The 20,821-nt window shown below is 37.1% G+C and overlaps 1 protein-coding gene across 9 annotated transcripts in view; it reads left to right on the top strand.

Moving 5' to 3' along the window:
- Positions 1-3,720: 3,720 nt before the first annotated feature.
- Positions 3,721-20,821, top strand: part of WDFY3 (WD repeat and FYVE domain containing 3) — a 246,985-nt gene continuing 229,884 nt past the window's right edge. For 5 of the 9 annotated variants that reach the window (XM_023750389.1, XM_023750388.1, XM_023750381.1 and 2 more), the window contains exon 1: positions 11,275-11,469. The gene's annotated coding sequence lies outside the window, so the exon portion shown is untranslated. Of the gene's footprint in view, positions 3,885-11,270; positions 11,470-20,821 lie in introns of those variants that run through there. The other 4 variants (XM_023750385.1, XM_023750392.1, XR_002828161.1 and 1 more) reach the window with 4 other exon arrangements.

Raw genomic sequence — 20,821 nt, 5'->3', positions numbered from 1 at the left:
TCCGAGAAGTTCTGTTCAGCAAGCACTATTTTAATGGAAGGAGATTGGTTGCATTCCTGTACCTAATTGTTACTTTGGTGTTGTTAAGCTTATAGATACTAGTCACATCTGTGTGTGCTGTCTTCAGTTTTGTTAAAGTTTAGAAATGCTCTTACATAGCATGTTGGCTACATTGATTTTAGTATCTTAAAAAAATTTTGTCTCATCTAAGTAGCAGAGGTAAGTACTATGCACAGGTTTTGAGTTAGATTTTTGCATTTCATCATCTATTATCATTAAGAGATCAATTAGAAAAAAAAACTTGAAGCCCTGGATGGGGTGACTCTGTTGAGTGTCTGTCATCCCATGCACTGGGAGGTTGCTGGTTCAATTCCTGGTCAAGGCACATGCTCAGGTTGTTGGCTCGATCCCCAGTAGGGGGAGTGAGGGAGGCAGCTGATTGATGTTTCTCTCATTGATGTTTCTTTCTCCCCCTTCCTCTCTCTTTAAAATCAATAAAAACATTAAAAAAACACTATAAAGATGGCAAAATGACTAGTTTAGTAAAGAATGCCATGGCTTATTGGCGTTAAAAAAATTTCATTATTTTTTTCCCCATCCAATCTATTCATGAGCATTCAACTCATTATAACATCTCTATGAACCATGATTTTAAGCTAAATAAATGAGCTAGTAACTCATTGCCAGATGCCTGAAATAGAAAAGTCCTACCAAAATAAGCAGTGAAATGGATTTTTAAAACTTAAATATTAAATGCAGTGTTAGATTAAGGAAAGGGCTATAATAATATAAAATCAGAATAGAGGAAAATAATTCCCTGGTGAAAAGATAAGAGCAAATGAAATTAATCCATGATGTGAGATGCATGGAATAATAATCCATGCTTATTATTCCGTAGGGAGTTATCTTTGGGAAAAGAGACTTGGAACTCACATCACACTTGGTTTTCTTTGAGGAAGGTCCTCCCTGGCAGTTGACATTCTGAGGTGACTCTATTGCAGCATCAGCTGAGTACAGTTGACACTCCTTTACTAGCCATCTAAATTCTTTGTTGTTGTTTTTTCATTCAACAGGAATTTATTAACTGTTTTGTGTGTTGAATTATTAAGATGATAAGATACTAATCCTTTTAAAGAGCTAGTAAGCTACTTTAACTGATGAACACATAATTATTAAATAATGTAGTAACAACATCTGTTTGAGGTTTCATTGGCTTTCCTCCTTAGTCCCAGTATTTGGAGTTCCTTATTATCCATTGTACTTGTTCTTACTGAAGCTCTCTTGGCATATAAGAAGCCCAAGGTAAATAGACACACCTTTTCCCTATAATCTTAGGCTACTTAGCAGTTTTTCCTTATACTCATGATGATCCCATTTGTGGCTTGATCTTTAGGAATCAGGGTTGAGAAATTCAGGAAAGGGACAACTTTTATAAGGGCATAGTGTTAATAACAAAGCTAGATTTTGGAGAAAGTAATGGGAATCCTATTTTTGGGCACTAAATGGAATTAGAAATTTAAGTTTCATAAAGAAGAATTCAGCATTGATCAAAAGAGATGCTAATTTGCCCTAGCCGGTTTTGCTCAGTGGATAGAGTATTGGCCTTCATACTGAAGGGTCCCAGGTTTGATTCCAGTCAAGGTCAAGGTCAAGGGCACATACCTAGGTTGCAGGCTCAATCCCTAACCCTGGTCGGGGCTATGTCAATGTCTGTCTCTCTCACATTGATGTTTCTCTCGCTCTGTCTCTCCCTCCCTTCCACTCTCTAAAAATCAATGGAAAAATATACTCAGGTGAGGATTATAAAAAAAAAAAACAGATGCTAATTTTATATGACTAGGTATAGACATTGTTTTATTGGTCTGATGTACCTTATTTGTTTTGTGTCAAGAAATTACAACCAGAATTCTTTGGAATTAAGTGGTTGTTTCTATATGCTATAATATATTTATAAAATATGATGTAGTCATTATCTTTTGTTCTATTTTAAAGAAATATCTGATTTTTAAAAATTTGGCATATAAGTGTCTAGGAATATTATGTTTATATTACTATATTACAAAGTTTCCAATTCATACCATTCAGAAAATATTTTTCTTTTGTTTATCTGTTTAATTCCTTTGTTTTTAAATTCTGTAAGTTTGCTTATTTTTTATCATATCTCAAAAACTGATAGGGTTTTGTGGTATTTGTGATAGGCCAGAGTATGGTCAAGCTTAAGAGTAGGCAGAGGTTACTGTCATACAGATGGACTAGAATGAGTTCATACTTAGAAATAGTGCTGCATGTTAGAGCCAGTCTTACCTAAGCCACAGGTATTGAGGAAAGGTTCTCTTTGGTAGGCCATGCCAAGAGTAGAATAGCCAGAGAGCCATCCATAACCTGTTGTTAATGGGAATTCAAGGTAAAGAAACATGTGGAATCTTGAGGGAAAGAGAATGAGAATGGTCTCCAGAGAATTGTCTGTGGCTACTGGGTTACTGGGCTCTAGATAATGTCCTGATACCAGTCTTTGGGATTGGACTGGTAATCGAAAACAGGCATCCCAGCCCTAGGACAAGACAAAGCAGGGACCAGACTAGGAACATCCAAAAGTGTTTAAAACAGAAGCCTAGTTATAATTATTGAGGTATAAACAGGGCTAGAACAGCAAAAAGGGTAGGAGTAGAATAGAGTAGGTATCAGAACAAGGATCCCTAGTCCTCTAATCTGGGCTATAGAGGCTGGGTGAATTAATGTTAATGATAACTTGATCTGTAATCAAAGATTGAGGCTGACACTGCTTAAGTATCTCTTGTCACAAATCTGTATTGGTGACACAGGCCTTAAGTGACAGGGAAAGCAAGACCCAGGGAGAGCAGAAGCATGCTGGGCTTGACATTCTTTTATATACCCTTAAGTATCTTTTAAGGAAAAAATTCATTGCCATTGTTAATCAGTAATCATTTAGTTTGCTCTATGGCACTGGTGTGGCATCACGAGATGTAGAGAATTGCTGATGCTTCATTGTAACATCTTAACAGGAAACTGCTGCTGAGCTGCTGCTAAAATGAACAAACTGAAGCTTTGGAGTAAATATGCTTTCTTGCAAAATAGGAGGATGTGAAAAAGCATGTTAGGCATGAGGGTTCTAATGTCACAATTCTGAAGGCCAAAGCACACTATGTTAGGCGTTTAGTTTTTGAGTGGGGTAAGAGGAAGCACCGACAAATTAATGATATGATAATTTGACATTAAAACGAGAACATTCCACACCTCTTTTACTTCCTAGAAGTCATATTAGCAGTTTTTGATTTGCAGTAAGCTGATACTCACTAGCATAAGGGGTGATAAAAGGCATTTATGGAGCCCATACTGGAAATTGAATGATAAATTGAACAAGTGGGACTTAAACAGAAGAAGCCAAAGGAGCTCTAGGAATCTCATCAGCGGAGTTTTATACCTTCTTTCTAGACACCTGCCACCAATGTGACTTTGCTCTAAAGATTGAGTCTCTGCCTTGCCAGTTCAGTTTTTATATTCCAACAAGAAAGGATGAGATTAGCTTGTTCAGATCAGGTATCTGTCTTCCAGAGCAAGGGGACCAGGTTGTGGTGGATAGTCATAGCTCTAGGCATCTAATACTGTGTGCTGGGGGCCATCCCCAAAGAAGGGGAAAGCAAAGCTTGGTAGCCCTCCTGGGAGGTGTCTAGGTATCCTACCCTTTGGTAATTTAACCACTCCCTTTACCTTTTCTCTTGCCCCCATTTTTCTCCCCACTTATATAAAGGTAGAGATAACCCTGCTATCCCATCTGTTGGTGCACTTTTTCTAGTGGGAGAAAAATCTAAATGCAAGCTGAGATACCACATCAAGAGGCAGTGCCGTAGGGCTACTGATTCTGGGTAATGTGCTGCTCTTCATTCCACTGTGACTCTTTCTTTTACAACCTAAATTCAATTTCTGCTAACTTGTCATCTGCATGTTGGGGGAAAGGAAAAGGAAATAAAATGTATTTAATGAGAGAGATGGGATAATTATTATACTCTAAGGGCCCAGTGCATGAATTTGTGTACCTTGAAAGGAACTGTGGGCCGCGAGGCTGCGGTGGGCAAAGGGGCAGGTCTCGGCCCATCCTCTGTGCCCAGCCCCTCCTGCCGCAGCCCCAGGTACCCTGTCTACTGGCAGCCCCGCTCCCGCTCCCACGTGCTGACGGTGCCAGCCCCACTCGCACCCACTGACGGGCGCGGAGCGATTGGGGCTGGCCCCAGCAGCAGGGCTGGCGCCGGCAGCGGGTGTGAACAGTGGCTCTGGTGCTGGCAGCGGGTGCGAGTGGGGCTAGTGCCAGCAGCAGGTACAAAGGCCAGGCAGGACCGCGGTGTGCGGGAGCGAAGAATTTTCAGTAATCACCAGAGCCTTGCCCCGATGACAACGACCGGTGCCCCACCTTCGTCTGGTGCCCCCGCTCACCTGCTCCACCATCCCGCTGTGGCCAACGCCCACCATGTTCCACGCTCTGCTGCCTGCTGCCAACGCCCGCCATGCTCCGCGTGCACCCCCTGGTGGCCAGCACATGTCATAGCGACCGGTTCGGTTGTTTGGCCGTTCAGTCTATTTTCATATTAGGGTTTTATTTATATATATATATATATATATATATATATATATATATATATATATGACTAGTAAGAAAATAAATGATGGCTGCAATCCTTATTTTTGCATCAGTGCACAAACCCTAACCTGTTCCACGTCAGATTTCGTATTTCTGTTACCTTCTACTTATCAAGTATATTGGCTTGTCAGGTTCTATTCTGAGCCAGTCTTTCCTTCTTGAAAGGGTCTGAGCTCCTTGTAGTTCCAACTGGATGGGATTGTGATGGTCTTTCTACTGTTGTGAGGAAATAAACCTGAACACTATAAGTTCAGCTTTCAGTAAAATGAAACACTTATTTTGTCTCCTGGTATAAATATTTTTTCCTTGGGAATGAAAACTTCTAGATCAACAGATTCCAGAGTTCTTGAGCCAAGAAGAATTATTGAGACAAGAAACAAAACTCTATCATTGTTTGGTTCCTACATCCAGTGTATTCTGGAGATGGGAGACATCGTGTGTTGGTTAGTGTTCAGAACCTACTTTATATCCTGCAGGACAGCACCCCAAGTTAATCTTGCATAGCGATGCTGGCAGAGGCACATTCAGAATTGGTATCTCATGTAGTGAGGACCAGCCATCACCATTTCTGTGATGCAGAGGGCTTGATGTATTTTGCCAAGAGGTAGTGCTTATAGGGGACTCAGGCAAATGTGTTCTCAATAGTAGTGTCAGTGAGGTCAGTCTTAGTGAGTCCATGTAGTTGATCCCTTACATAACTGCTTCTCCTGCCACCTGGCTGTCTTCATGAACCTACTGAGCAGGACCAGGTTGGCTGGAGAAGAAGTCTGACTTGATTTGCAATGTGGGTCATCTTATCCACCCAATCATTAGGAGGCTTTATATTTTGATTTGTTTGCTTTGGCAGTGGAGGGTTCTGGGGAACACCTGCGAAGGGAATTTTAGGTTAATGTCAAGTTGTGAATGACAATAGCCATTCGAATAGCCATTTCATAAATCTCCCTGTAATTTATCCTTTGATCTTTCATGGCACCAAAAGGGATTGTGGGCTCTCTAGCCACTCCAAGATGTGTCTGCCACAGAAGTAATAATATATTCTGTAAATTCCCAAAACTTAAGCAAGATTTTAAGCCACATTAAACTACTATATTTTAAATTTCAACTTATTTTTATCTTATTTGACTCAGTTTTCTTTTTTAAAAATATTTTTTATTGATTTTTAAGAGAGAGAGGAGGGAGAAGGATAGACAGATAGAAACATTGATGAGAGAGAAACATCATTAATTGGCTGCCTCCTGCACACCCCCTACTAGGGGTTGAGCGTGCCACCCGGGCATATGTGCCCTGATCAGGAATTGAACTGGTGACCTATTGGTTCCTGGGTCAATGCTCAACCACCGAGCCACACTGTCTGGGATTAGCTCTTTTTCTTTTTTTGGTTTCATGTTTTATAGTTCCTCAACTATAAAGTCCCCATTGAAATATTTTTAAAATCTTGGTTTATAGAATTCTAAAATGTTACATACACTGTGTTTGTGAAGGTATGCATATATGTATATGTATATACACATGCACACACACACAGACGTATATACTCAGCATAGAAAATGTCTGAAAAGGTACATACCAGACTGTAAACAATGATTATCTTTGGGGCATGAGTTAAGGGAATATATAAATTGGTATTATGGTGCAGAACAACTTTATTGTTTGACTTCAAAAAATATGTTCTGCTTAATATTTTATAGTATGCTTGGCTGGTGTGGTTCCGTGACTGAGCATCGACCTATGAACCAGGAGGTCATGGTTTGATTCCTGGTCAGGGCACATGCCCAGGTTGCAGGCTCAATCCCAAGTAGGGGGTGTGTACGCGGCAGCCGATAAATGATTCTCTCTCATCATTAATGTTTCTCGCTCTCCCTCTCCCTTCCTCTCTCTGAAATGAATAAAAATATATTTCAAAAATATTTTAATCAATAAAAATAAAATTTTAAAAATATTTTATAGTATGTACTTTCATTAATATGCCAAAGGCCAGCATATAATTTTTGCTCTTATAAAGTTAGGAGAGATAGTTTCTGAATGATTAAGGACTAATAAGCAATACTTATGTAAAGCTATCTGGGTTGTCAACAAAAACATATGTAGTGGTTTTTATTTTTATGTTTTAGCATATGTATTTGACAATCAGATGCTTATTGAAAGTCATTGCATGTGTTAGGTTTTCATGTAACTACATTTAGGTTGAAACTCTGCTTATCAACCTAAACATTTTCATTTAAAAGTTACTCTGTAATTAACAAAAAGTATAATATATCTTAATCTGAAATGTCTATAATTCAGAGGTCAGATTGCAATACAGAATTGCAGGAGGGAGGCATTTAACATGTTATTCTCTCTCTTGCTAATTTTAGTTTTCATGTCTGGGCATCTGATAGGGACCCAATGCTAGGAAGAGCTTATAACTAGGAGTATCAAGACATATTTTTTAGTTTTCAGTATATGCAGGCCAGATTGCATCATCTTCAGGCTATTTACTAGTTGATGATTTTAATACCTTCCAAAGCGTAGTCTATTATCTCTTTTTAAAATAAACTGGTTCCTTCAAATATATACATACAGAGAAGTGAACAGCTCATAAGTGTACAGCTCAATGAATTTTCTCAAAATAAGCCTGCTGCACCATTAAAAAAATGAAAAGGTTAGGAAAAATATTTGCAAAACATAACTGGCAAAGCATTTGAACCAGAAGGTCTAAAGAACTGTCACTCTGTCTGAAAATGACAAAAGATTTACACAGACATTTCACCAAGGTCAGTACACTACAAAGAAAGATACAAATCCATAGGAAGATGTTCAACATCACTAGTCATCAGGGAAAATGAAAATTAAGACCACAGAGTGATGCCATCGCTCACCCACTAGAATGGCTTAAAGTCTGACAATGTTTAATATGGTGAGGATGTGGACTAACTAGAAGTTTCCTCTCATACATTGCTGGTGAAAAGGTATAGAGCCCTGTTAGAAAACAGGAATGGTTTTGCTTTATTGGAAGTTGATGATGTAGGAGAGAGAAGCAGGACTCCCTAGAGCAGTGGTTCTCAACCTTCCTAATGCCACAACCCTTTAATACAGTTCCTCATGTTGTGGTGACCCCCAGCCATAAAATTATTTTCGTTGCTGCTTCATAACTGTAATTTTGCTACTGTTATGAATCGTAATGTAAATATCTGATATGCAGGATGTATTTTCATTGTTACAAATTGAACATAATTAAAGCATATTGATTAATCACAAAAACAATATGTAATTATATATGTGTTTTCCGATGGTTTTAGGTGACCCCTGTGAAAGGGTCATTTGACCCCCAAAGGGGTCGTGACCCACAGGTTGAGAAACACTGCCCTAGAGTATTGTGTATCAAAGGGGAAGTGTTAGTTAGACTTGATATGGTCCCAAAGAGTTCAAGCACAGTAGAAGGTTGGTGGTAAATGTGGATCTGGAAGTTCTTTCTGATTGCTTATATAGGAATCAAAGCCATAATATAGAGTGATTCAGATTTTGTGTGGCTTTTGATATTTTTCCTGCATGATGCTGTCCATCAGGTAATCTACCAGGAGTCCTGAGAAGCCATAGGGGGGCAGTAGCCCTGCTTGTTAATTTTTTTCCAGACATTGAGCTGTTACTCTTTAATCTGTCTAGTTTGTGTAACACTTGGAAAGAGATTCCTAAAACTCTTTTGGGGCTATCTGGAAAAAACATTGATCTTCAAGCAAAAAAGTGTGATTTAGAGGTCCTTAGAATTTACCCAGCACAATTTTCATGTCTCTGTGGTGTTCTAATTTATGAATGTACTTTTGAAGTTTAGTTTTCATGTTTATGTGCATATATATTCAAACTCCCCCTTTGACAATAACACTGACTTTATTCTAAATTGGAAGCAAAGCATGAAATAGATTAAAAAATGTAACATGTCAGGGTCAAAATGAGGACTGTCTAAATTATGATTTAAGTTGCGATTTGTTTAAACCTGATACCTGATATTATTTTATATTGCAGTTAAGTGCACTGAAATCATATCAAAGCATTTAGTCTTAGCTGAATTTATATTAAAATAAAAGATTCTAGCCTTAGCTGGTTTGACTCAGTGGAGAGAGCGTCAGCCTGCAGACTGAAGGATCCCAGGTTCTATTCTGGTCAAGGGCACCTTGTGGGCTTGATCCCCAGTAGGGGACATACAGGAGGCAGCCAATCAATGATTCTCTCTCATCATTGATGTTTCTATCTTTCTTTCCCTCTCCCTTCCTCTCTGAAATCAATAGATACATATATATATATACATATATATACATATATATATATATTTAAAAAAAGATTCTAAAACAGGATCAATTGCATAAATTGCATAATATTTTAGATTTCTGATACTTTCAGACATCTGTAGTGCATTAACGTACAAAAATGGGTTGAGAAAAACATTGGTACTCTAGCTTGCTGTTTCCAGTTGTCTCTGGCCTTCTGCTGTTTCTGCTTCTTTATAGCATCACTTGCCTGATGCTATAAAGTGGGTAAACCAAATAATCATCTAAAACATTTATATAACATTGTAAGTAAAGGGTAAATAATTAAGGAGGAATTGGGCAAAAGATATCAATAGGCATTACATAAAAGAGGAAACACGAATTACCCAAAAAACTTGAAATACTCAGTATCATTAATTAGCAAAAAAATACAAATTGAGACCACAATTAGATGCCATTTTATACCCCAAAATTAAAAAGTTGGCATGACCGAATGCTGGAGATATGGAGCAATATGAAGTACCTATTGCTGGTGGGATTATAAATTACTAAACACATTTTTGGGAAAATAAAAATTGCCATCCTCAGGAAAAATTGAACATATGCATATTTCTCAACTCCTACACATTTTACTTAAAGAGAAACTTTGGCACTGTGTGATCAGGAGATGTGTATGACAGTTTTTGTAACAATGTTCATAATAGCAAAGAAAAAAAACCCAGGGGAAAACATGATGCTATTGTAAAGAGACTGAATAATTCTATCATGGCATGATCACACAGTGCAGAATTATTCTGCAGTGAAAATGGAAAATTTATGAACTAAAACTAAATGCAACAACATGGATGAAATCTTGAGAACATACTATTGAGTGGAAAAATTAGACCCTGGGCAACAGGAGCTGTTAAATACCACTTTTACCAAAACAGAAGCAAACAAAATGAAGCACTGTGTTGTTGGGGGATAGGTACATATGTAATATACTTTTAAAAAAGCAAATGGATGATAAACACAAATTTTAAGATAGCAGTTATGGGGACAGAAGGGATAAAAGAGCTGAGGCATGGCATAGAGAGGAACAACTCGGTAGAACATTACCAATAACCTATATTTAGGTTCTTGAGTTGGGTAACAGGTACCTGTATATTCATTCTATTATTTGCTTTGAATTTAAAACATGTTACAAATAACTGTTGTATGTAGCAATTAATATAGAGAAGGCATATTCTGAGGTTACAGTTTAGGAGACATTTCATCACTTCTACCTACTCCTTCACTGCTCCTTGAATTTCTAAAGTCACTCAATACTTTACTTGAAGTACATCTTGTTTTAAAGACTTCTCTCTGATTAAGACTGTGTCTGTCTGCCATCTGGCAAGTCACTCAGTAACAACTTGTTGAATGAGTAACCAAATGTATGATTTGGGAAAAAGATTCAGGAAGTTTCTTATAAACCACCTAAAAGGTAGATTTTTAAAAATATTTTCCTTCCACTTCCAGCTGGGTTCTTATAAAAAAAGTGAGATAGCAAAACTAGGTTATTGTTGCATAGGTTTTTGAGTGATAATTAACTACATTTGAAGACAATATTACTGATTATGTTTACCTATTGTAATAATATCATCAAAGAGATGAACAAATATATAACAAAAAACAAATAGTTGATCAGCAAAGCGTATGTCATAATGTTGCTGAAAGATGAAACTTTTCTTATGTAAAATGTTTCAGAGTTCGAAGACCCATGGGAATTAATCCTAGCTCCTTGTTTTGAATAAAAGAACTTTGAGAACAAAGAAACAATTAATATCCTAAAACTTGATGAGAGCTGAGTTAAGATCAGAACCTAGATATTATGATTCAAATACTAGTGTTTTCATATTAAAATACTGAATGGTAAATAAAAAACATTTAAATATCCTATACAAGGCAAGTTAAATAACTCAAGGTTGGTTTATAACCATTGAGTGAGGAAGCATTGTTTTCTGGTTTTAATTTAGAGTAAATTAGTTCAGCTCTACACCACATTTATCTTCAGATGTTTGACAAATGCACCTAAAGAAATGACATGAATTTCTCTCTCCCTTTTTTTTTTTTTTTTGCTCATATTTGGGTCTCCAAAAAGAGACAAAGTGATCTGTGATGTACACATGAATTCTGGACTGGAAGTGGGAAGAATTCGGTTCTGAATCTGGCTTTCCTGCTAAATAGCTGTGTTGTCATTGATTCTTTGCATAACTTTTTTGGGTCTCAGTTTCCTCACCAGTAAAATGAAGAAGCTGAATGAGATGGTATGTAGAGACCATCATTAAATGACTGTATTCTTTATGGATTTTGAATAGCAAATTTTACCTACCTAAAATAGTCATGTGTTCCACGATTAAACCATTGGCAACACATAAGGAAAATAAAGAAAGAATCAGTAGAAAATGAATGACTCATGATGCTGAAACATATTCTGAAAATACACTGGGTTTTCTTTTTCTTTCTTTCATCATAGATATAATACTTGTCCACATCTGCTTCAGGAGGAAAGTGCCTGCCACAGGTTCATGCCAGCCCAGAACAGAGAATCAGGTCAGTTTTAGGATTGCTATGTCCGTTGAACAAGGAACCAGGAACAGAATCGTGGTAGTCTTTGCTGTACCATACCATTGCACTGTAACAAGGCCTCTGAACTGTGTCTCAAAAGAGCTGGGTTTCAGTCATTCCCTCTGATGGCTGGGTAATCTCGGGTAAGCCTCCTTTTCTGGATGGCTTTTAGTTTTCTGCACCAAAAGAGGATATGTTAGAATAAATTACCTCAGTTTCAATTCTGGCTGTAAAGCATTATTACTTTTATTGTAGTTACTTACATAGAATAAAATCACGTTTTTAATGCATTATTTTCCTAGAAAAATCTAGTTGTAAGCACAGGCTTTGTAACTCTTTATTGTATTTTACCTCGAGTGACTAGTGTGAATAATGAATTATGTTGTGAGGCATTGGAAAGTACTATTGATACCTACTTGCCTTAGTTTTAATCTTGTTTTATTTTTGCTGAGAAGCTATTTTTTACATGAAGTTATTAGTCCTTCAAAAATGTTCTGCAACTTTGGAGGAGGCTACTTTTTGACCGTGTTAGTTCTCTTTTGATTGCAAGTGACTGGATTCAAATGAACTTCAGCAAAAGGGAGAAGTTATTCATTTTTTGGGTGTGTCAGAGAAGATGCCAAAGGATCCAGGGCCAGAAGTGCAGATGGGCTGCCTGAAAAGCACCCAGGAACCAGATGCAGCCAGGTCTCCCTGGAACTCTCAGGAGTGTGCAGCTCCTGTGCATCTGTCTCACTCTCTGCAGACTGGCTTTCTCCACGTTTCCATTCGGGTCAAGGGAAGCATGGTTGCCACCACCTCCTGAGCTTTATATCTTGTAGTTCAGACGCCCAAAGAAAGGCTAACTTAAGCACCTATCCCACATTTCCCAGAACAGACTGATTCTTTAGTCAGGTGCTTGTGGACAAGCTGTGACTTAGGGCACGGTCATTTTTAAAACTTTGCAGTGGTTTTCTTGCCATCTTTGTTTCAAAGTCTGTTTTCTGACTTATTGCTACTAAAATGCAGATAACTAATAATATCATATTACTCTTTCCAGGTATATTTGTATTTTAATTGATATCAAATATTAAGCTCAAGCAGTATTTCACAAACTGTGTAGAAGTGAAATTTTCTGTTCCAGTGTATAAAAATGATTAACATAGATGCAAGAAAAGCATCAGGAATTGAAAACAGCATTTGAGCGTTCAGGGAGTAGAATAAAATGGGTAACCATATTTTTCTGGTTAGAGGAGGACAGATAGGCAAATATACACTGAGTGGCCAGATTATTACGACCACCTGATGTTTGTAGGCAAATTAGCTATAATTTCGCGCTGAAGTTGCTAGAGGGCCAGACCATTATAAATAGGGAAGCAGGTTGTTTACCACAACAGTAGAAGTGATTTTTTTCTGAAGATATGGGTAAACAACGTGATTTAACAGCCTTTGAACGTGGGATATATTTGAACGTGAGTGGCCAGATTATTATGACTACCCCATCAGTACTTCCTTGGGCCACCTTTTGCCTTCAGTACTGTGGCGATTCTTCTTGGCATTGACTCTATGAGATGTTGAAAGGTGATGCGAGGAATCTGACACCATGCCTGAGGAATAGCACTGTCCAGTTCTGTGAGATTTGATGGTTGTGGAACCAGCTGCCTGATGGCTCTTTTAACTTTGTCCCACAACTGCTCAATTGGATTGAGATCTGGTGATTGTGGGGGCCACCTAAGCAAGGTAAAGTCTCCCTCATGTTCTTGACACCACTCCTGCACAATATGAGCACCATGGCATGGCTCATTGTCTTGTTGGAAGAAGCCATCTCCATTGGATACGCCATCAACATGATAGGATGAACTTGATTAGCAACGATACTTAGACGTTGTTCCACACAAATTAAAGGGCCCAAATCATGCCAGGAAAACATGCCCCAAACCATAACACTGCCCCCACCAGCTTGAAGGGTTGTACTCATGCATGTGGGGTGCATGCTCTCATGCTGTTTCCACCAAATTCTCACTCTGCCATCTGCATGATGCAACTGGAAACGTGATTCATCGGACCACATGACTTTTTCCCAATGCTTGACTGTCCAATCCTTGTGTTCCTGTGTGAATTGGAGACGTTTTATCTTGGTAACTGCAGACAGCAAAGGTATTCGAACAGGCCTTCAGCTTCCATATCCCATACGATGCAGTGTACGGCTAATTTGCCTACAAACGTCAGGTGGTCATAATAATCTGGCCACTCACGTTCAGATGTATCCCACGTTCAAAGGTTGTTAAATCGCGTTGTTTACCCATATCTTCAGAAGAAAATCACTTCTGTCATGGTAAACAACCTGTTTCCCTGTTTATAATGGTCTGGCCCTCTAGCAACTTCAGCGCGAAATTATAGCTAATTTGCCTACAAACGTCAGGTGGTCATAATAATCTGGCCACTCAGTGTATATATTTCTAAGGTAGAAAGAAATACAAAGCTTGGATGTAGCAAGTAAAGGAAAAGCTTTTCTATTTAACTCTTTAAGAAAAAAATTTGAAGGTGGGAGTGAGAAAGAACCATTAGGTTAGTCCCAGCTTACCTACTAGCTATGATTTTGGATAGTTATAAATTATTCTCTGGGCACCTCAGTTTACTAAATCCTGGCTACTTACTAGCTTCTTACTTAACTTCTGGACATCAGTTTCTTCATCTTAAAAATATAATTGATGGTGTTGGTATCTCATAGTGTTCTTGTGAGGAATTAATATATGCTAAGTGTTTAAAAGCAGCAGCAGCAATTTTTGAAATGAGTACATTAGATTATATGATTGTAGGAGTCCCAGCTAACTAAAAAAAAAAAAAAAAAAAAATCTGTGGTCTAAGATTTTCTGATCTGGACTAATGTCTTTTTCCAGAATAAAGACTTGAGACTTGGAAGCTTTGAGTCCTGGGTTGAGGCTAATTTAGGTACAGCCGATAAAAGTTATTTTGAATGAAGTATATGTATTAGTTCTCTATTGCTACATGCATTAATTTGTTAGGGCTCTCAGAGCAACTTAACACAACAGAAATTAATTGTCTTTGTCCCAATTTCCCCTTTTTATAAACACACAAGTTACATTGGGTTAAGACCCGCCCTAATGACCCCAGTTTAACTTGTGTACTTATGTAAAGATCCTATCTCCAAATGAGGTCACATTCTGAGGTGTTGGGAATTAGAAATTCAATGTATGAAAATCAAAGGGGATATAATTCTTAGTGCTTGGTTGATTGATTATACACTTGATTAGCATATTGACTTTATTTTTGAAAGGTAGAATTGAGTTTGCATAAAAGGATATGAGTTTGGAGCCGTTGCTTAAATTGTTGACTTAGAGAAACGGGTATGGAGGAACTCAGTGTGCTATTTTTGCTGTAGGTTTGAAAAGATATTTTTGTAATCACTAAATAATTTTTTAAAATTGGTAACACTAGGATGTCAACTTTTCATTTTAGTTTTAAACTTTAGCCACTAGCCACTCTTTTGTGTTTTGCTTTGACCACAGGGAAGGGAGCCAGAGGACAGATACCTGTTCCTTTCATTGTTTTGTAAGGGATGTGTCGCTTGGTGTTAATGTTATTCATGGGAAAGTTGCCCCTGCGCCTCAGTTTTCTGAAGACTACTAAAAGTCATCTTTAAGTGTATTAATCTGATTGTGAGATGACTGTGGCAACATCCTAAGAAAATTAATCTTTTCTTTTTAGAAAAAGGAACTATGTCTAAGTTGAGAGAAACATGGAATTTAGGAGGAAGTCTCCTACTTATGTACATTTTGCTCCTAATTTGGTCAGACATCTGCTTTACCTTTGCACACATTTTTTTATGTGCTTTATATAAATGAAAATGAAGAAGGCTGCTGCTCTCCATAAGAGTTTGCAACTTGAAAGTGTTATATAACATAAATGATCCAGGAGAGGAAGTAGGGGGAATCAGAAATATAAGCTCTCGAGGTGTTTTATTATCTTACGTATAGTGGGAGAGGAACCTCAAAAGGTCTAGGCCTAGGGAATCACATTTTGAAAGTAAAGATTCAATATTTTTTGACTGAATGAAGGATTGTTGTGAATGTCTATATACTGAAGGAGAATGTGAGTTACAGAATGTATAGGGAAGGAAGTACAGGCCTCTTTAAATTTTTATTTATTTATTTATTTATTTATTTATTATTTAAGGATTTTGGGACTTCTTATAAAAATTATGATATTTTGGTTCTTCTCCCCTCCAAAAAGTTGAAATTATTTATAATGGTCTGCCCTCCCTCCTTTCCACCTTCCTTCCCTCCCTTATTTCCTTCCACATAGTTTTTGACCTTTCCGTTTGGTTCTTTTATATCTGGTCTTACTACTTGTTTGTAAGTCATATGTCATGTGTTCATGATGCAAGAATTGTTTTTCTCCTTACAATATCTTGAGTTCTTTTTTTTTTTTTAATATATTTTATTGATTTTTTACAGAGAGGAAGGGAGAGAGATAGAGAGTTAGAAACATTGATGAGAGAGAAACATCGATCAGCTGCCTCCTGCACATCTCCTACTGGGGATGCGCCCGCAACCCAGGTACATGCCCTTGACCGGAATGGAACCTGGGACCCCTCAGTTCGCAGGCCGACGCTCTATCCACTGAGCCAAACCGGTTTCGGCTTGAGTTCTTTCTTAACTGTATATGATTGCCTACTCCAGATGATGTTGCAAAAAGTTCCATAACAATGAATTTTCATAGTTACCTCTGAATAGTCATGGTTCATAATTCAAACTTTTTGATATCAGGGTTAAGATTTGGTCTGTTTTTGTAAAATCTTAAGGATTTTTACTTTCCTCCAACATCGGTAGATTATACTGAGGCTTTGCTGTATCTGTGTGGACTTTCAGGAATAAGGGCTTTTTTTGTGGTCAGGGATTGTTGAAGGAAAGCTTTACAAAATGTTATCAGAAGGCAAGTTATTCCTCATGAAAGAACACCTCTTAGTTTATTGTTGTGAGGCCCCACAATAGAGATTATGGTTTTTCTTAGTGTAGGTTTACCTTTAAGTCCCATTTTTTTGGATCACACATTTTGATGTTTTTCATTTTCTGTACCCGCCAAAGAATGACTCTGTTCAAGGAATTTAGTTTTATGATGTCACAGATTATGAAATCTACCCTCATACTCTGACTAACAGCTAACAATAGTAAAAATAATATTAATAGTGAACACTTACTGTTTCCTAGGTTTTTCCATAATATTACATCATTTACTTTTTTATAGCAACGCTACAAGATTGATTTCATTATCATACTAAATTTATGCTACTAGCAACAGGCAGGAAAAGTTACAAGGTCACAGGATTAGAAAATGACAGAACCGAGATTCAAACCTAGGAGTCTGTCTCCAGGACTCAGGCACTTAACTACCCTCCTATAATGCCCTGCCCCTCCTACACATGAAGAAAGACATTACTTTTTTCTTTTCTTTAAAAGAATATTATACATTTTTGACATATTTGAATATATGATTATACTCATTATATTAAACATGGATTTTAAATGTTTTATTCTATTGCTGAGAAAAGTAAGCAAATACATAATAAGAAATGTTTGGAGAAGAGTAACTTGTTCTATCTTAGGTAACCCTGTATAAGATTAACATCCTATTTCGGGGGAAAATATATTGAGTCATAGTTAAATCCCAGGCTTTGCTGTGTCCTAATCATATTTTTGGTATTTAATATGCTAATTTAACTCACTTGTTTCCATTGGAAATTCTTTACCTAAGTATATGTCCATATTTACCTTTTTCTTAAGGAAATTATTTTGAGAACAAATATCCTGGTACCAAAAACTATAGAACTCAAGTACAGGATGTACAGCCAGCCTTCCGTGGAACTGAATGTTTTTAGGCACTTATTCTCCATTTCTTTTTCTGGTGTTGCTTGTATTCTTGTTTTTGTTTCTCTGCCAAATGGTTTTATCAGCTTTCTTATCAGTGGACAGTGGTCAGTCGGGGGTGTTGAGTTTAGCTTTTATTTTGATGGTCACATTCTAAATTATAACTTGCTGGAAGAAGAATTCATCTGTCTCCTGTTCCGAAGGCTGTCCAGCACTGCCCAGTCACTGTCATTTGAAGAACCTTCCAATCGAGTTGCCTTTATAACAAGTGTGGAAAGCACAACTTCTCTAAGAAGGGCCTATATGTAGGAAGAAAGCATCTTTAGTATAGCAGCTGAAGCAAATGATTTTATGAAAATATTTTTAGATCTTAAGTTTTGATACATTTTAAAGTGAATTTGAGTTAACTCTGCTTTTTCTTACCTTTGAGGGTGTTGTGATTTTGTGGCAAACTTATTTTCCAATAGCTCATAAGAGTCTGGCATAATGATACATTTTAAGTCTAATTTAATAGAGGAAAATGGTCTGTGAACTATATGAATGAGTTTTCAGTTATATATTGTAATTGTTTTTTGAAGAAGCATAGGTTCTTAAAATTTTTAAGCAGTGTTCTCTCTGTTGTGTAATCCAGCAGAAACTGTGTGGTGACCTTAGCTATCATTTTTACTTTTTCATTAGGTTCATTGTTCTCCTTTCTGCATGCTTTGCGTAGCCTAGGAGCTGGGTCTCTGAGCGTGGTTTGCCCTTTAAAAATATAAAAAGTATCTGTCACAGAATTAACAGAAAAGAGAACTTCTGTGAGATTGTATAAGATGTATGCAAATGATTTAAAGATTTTCATGAAAATGTAATTTGCTTCTTTACCTTTTTTCAACTTTTGTGTAAGGCATTCTAATGAAGACAGTACACTGTATAGTTCGGGGAAATATTTGTGCAGTACAACCACAGATTTTCATATTTGGTAACATGGGAAAATTGTACAGTTTTATGTTTAAAGTATTGTGATGTCAAAGACATTGTTTATAGAGGAGAAAGAAAGAGCAGTGCTGTAATTTTGTGTATCCTTCTGCAGTCTACCTAGAGTGGTAATCCATTCTAAGATTTAGCAGGTTAGCACTTTGTAGACCAAAGAGGGAAGAAGTTTCTTATTTCTGCTCTATCAAAAATACTAGAAATCTAAAGACAAGTGGAAACTCTCTAATGGCTTTTTAATCTTTCTCCTTTTAAACCTTACTTTACATTTTGAAAATTTAAAATGTACAGAAAAATTTATTGAATTTACAGTGTATATCTAAGTACTCGCAACCTGGAGTCAACAATTATCAATGTTTTGCCACAAACATTCTTGTGTTTATATACATTTCGAAGGAGTTGGTATTACTAAACCATTTGAAAGTGATTTCAACCATCGTGACACTTGAGTCATAAATACTTCAGCAAAATAACAATAATCTTATATTGTCATGTTAAATCTAGTCCATATCTAACTTCTCCAGTTGCCCCCAAGATTTCTTTCATAGCGTTTAAAAAAATATTTGCCTTTGTCTCCTTATCCTTTTAAAATCTAGATTAGGCTATGGCCGCTGTGGCTCAGTTGGTTGGGCATTGTCCTGTGCAATGAAAGGTCACTGGTTGGTCACTGGTTCAATTCCCGGTCAGGGCACATGCCCAGATTTGTGGGTTTGGTCCCTGGAAGGCAAACTATTGATGTTTCTCTCTCTCTCTCTCTCTCTCTCTCTCTCTCTCTCTCTCCCTTAAATCAATAAAAACATATTTAAAAAATAAGTAAAATAGAATCTAGATTATTCTTCCTTACCCTTTTCCTCTTTATCTTTTTCTTTCTTCCTTCCTTAATACTAACTTTTTGAAGGCAGTCCAGAACAATTTTCTTATAGCAATTCACATTCCACATGTGTTACTTCCTGGTGTCTTCTCAGTGAAGTTGGGAAATATTTCTTTAACAGGAGCAGGAAGCCACCTGAGATATACAAGAAAAATGTAAAAGGGAATTGGATAATGTCTGTAAGTTGTTATTACAGGGTTGAAGTTAACAAATGAGATAAGATTTCTTTCAGGTTAATGGAGCAGAAGTTGGGAAAAGAATAGGAAAAGAAAGAGATTGGAGGGAATGCACATGGCACTGAGGGATGGTATCAGGTGAGTTACTTGGTAAGAGAGGAGAGGGTTGGGGAATCACAGTCCCCAGCTCCCCTGGGTTAGATACTCATTCTGCGTTGGCCTAGTGTTGAACAAATGAAGAAGTCTGAATTTTTGTGCTGACTATAGGGGAGGCACAGTGAGTGAAGATCACTTTAGCTGCTACTGGAAAAGCAAAGGAGGTTGTGTGCATTAGACCTTTTGTAAGTTAGGAAGTCTTCTATGGAAGTACGGGTATCACTTTAATATATTGTACTGCTTCTTTCAAATTTTCAGGGGAAAATTTGGAGCCATGATTTGATACTTTGTCTATATTTTTATGTTTTATAATGATTGTGAAATGTCTTGATACTATAGAGGGAAGAGTTTGAGACTCAGAAGATCTTAAGTTGAAATCTTATTTTACCACATGCTAGCTAAACAGCCTTGTTTAAGTACCTTAGCCTCTGACCCGTTTCCTCCTTTGTGATGACAAAGCAACATCCTGTAGGGAAAGAACAGAGGCCTTGGAGTTAGGCAGACCTGTTTCTAAACAGCTGGTTCTTCTGATCACTAGCATGTGACCTTCGGCTACTTAACTTAGCTTATTCTCAGTGTTCTCTTCTGTAAAAAGGGATTGACAACATCAGTTTCATGTGATTATTATTAGGGTTAAAGAGATAATTCATGCAAAATGCTGAATGGGGGGGGCTGGCATGTAGAAGTTCTTGACATATGTTGGCTTTCCTTCACAGAATTGTCATGAAGATCCAATTAAACGGTGAAATAAATATGAAATCCTATTGTAAGGAATGAAGTACTATGCAGGAAACTTGGCTAATGCCTAGAAAATAGAATATGGATATAGAGTCATGTAGTGATTTCCATTTATTATACATTGAAGAAATCTCTGCAATGATGGTTTCCTATGAAATACTCCATAAATGCTATAAATGGCATGAAAGAATCTGCTTTTTAAGAAAGTAGAATAAGTTAGTGTAAAACATTTATAATTATACTTTCATGTATAGAGAAATGATTCATTGATCTATCAGGGCTGTGAGTATTTGCAGCTTGAATGATTTTGTTTTTTGATGTAGCTACCAGGAATTTGTGTGTTTTTTAAAAAATTTTTATAAAAGAATAAAATCTGATTAAAGATTTTGCAATTTGATGGTAGAAAAAAATATTTAGCTGAGAAGTAAGGAGATTAATCTGTTATCCAATTGCAATTTTCATTTTCGAAAAGCTAGAGACATGGGGGATGGAATAAATGGGAAAGAATCATAGCATATATAAATATATAAAGAGTGTTAAGATTTGGTTAGAGTTCA

Source organism: Myotis lucifugus, unplaced genomic scaffold (assembly GCF_000147115.1).
Source record: "Myotis lucifugus unplaced genomic scaffold, Myoluc2.0 scaffold_12, whole genome shotgun sequence".
NCBI classification, from domain to species: Eukaryota; Metazoa; Chordata; class Mammalia; order Chiroptera; family Vespertilionidae; genus Myotis; species Myotis lucifugus.
This window is presented reverse-complemented; position numbering and strand designations above follow the sequence as displayed.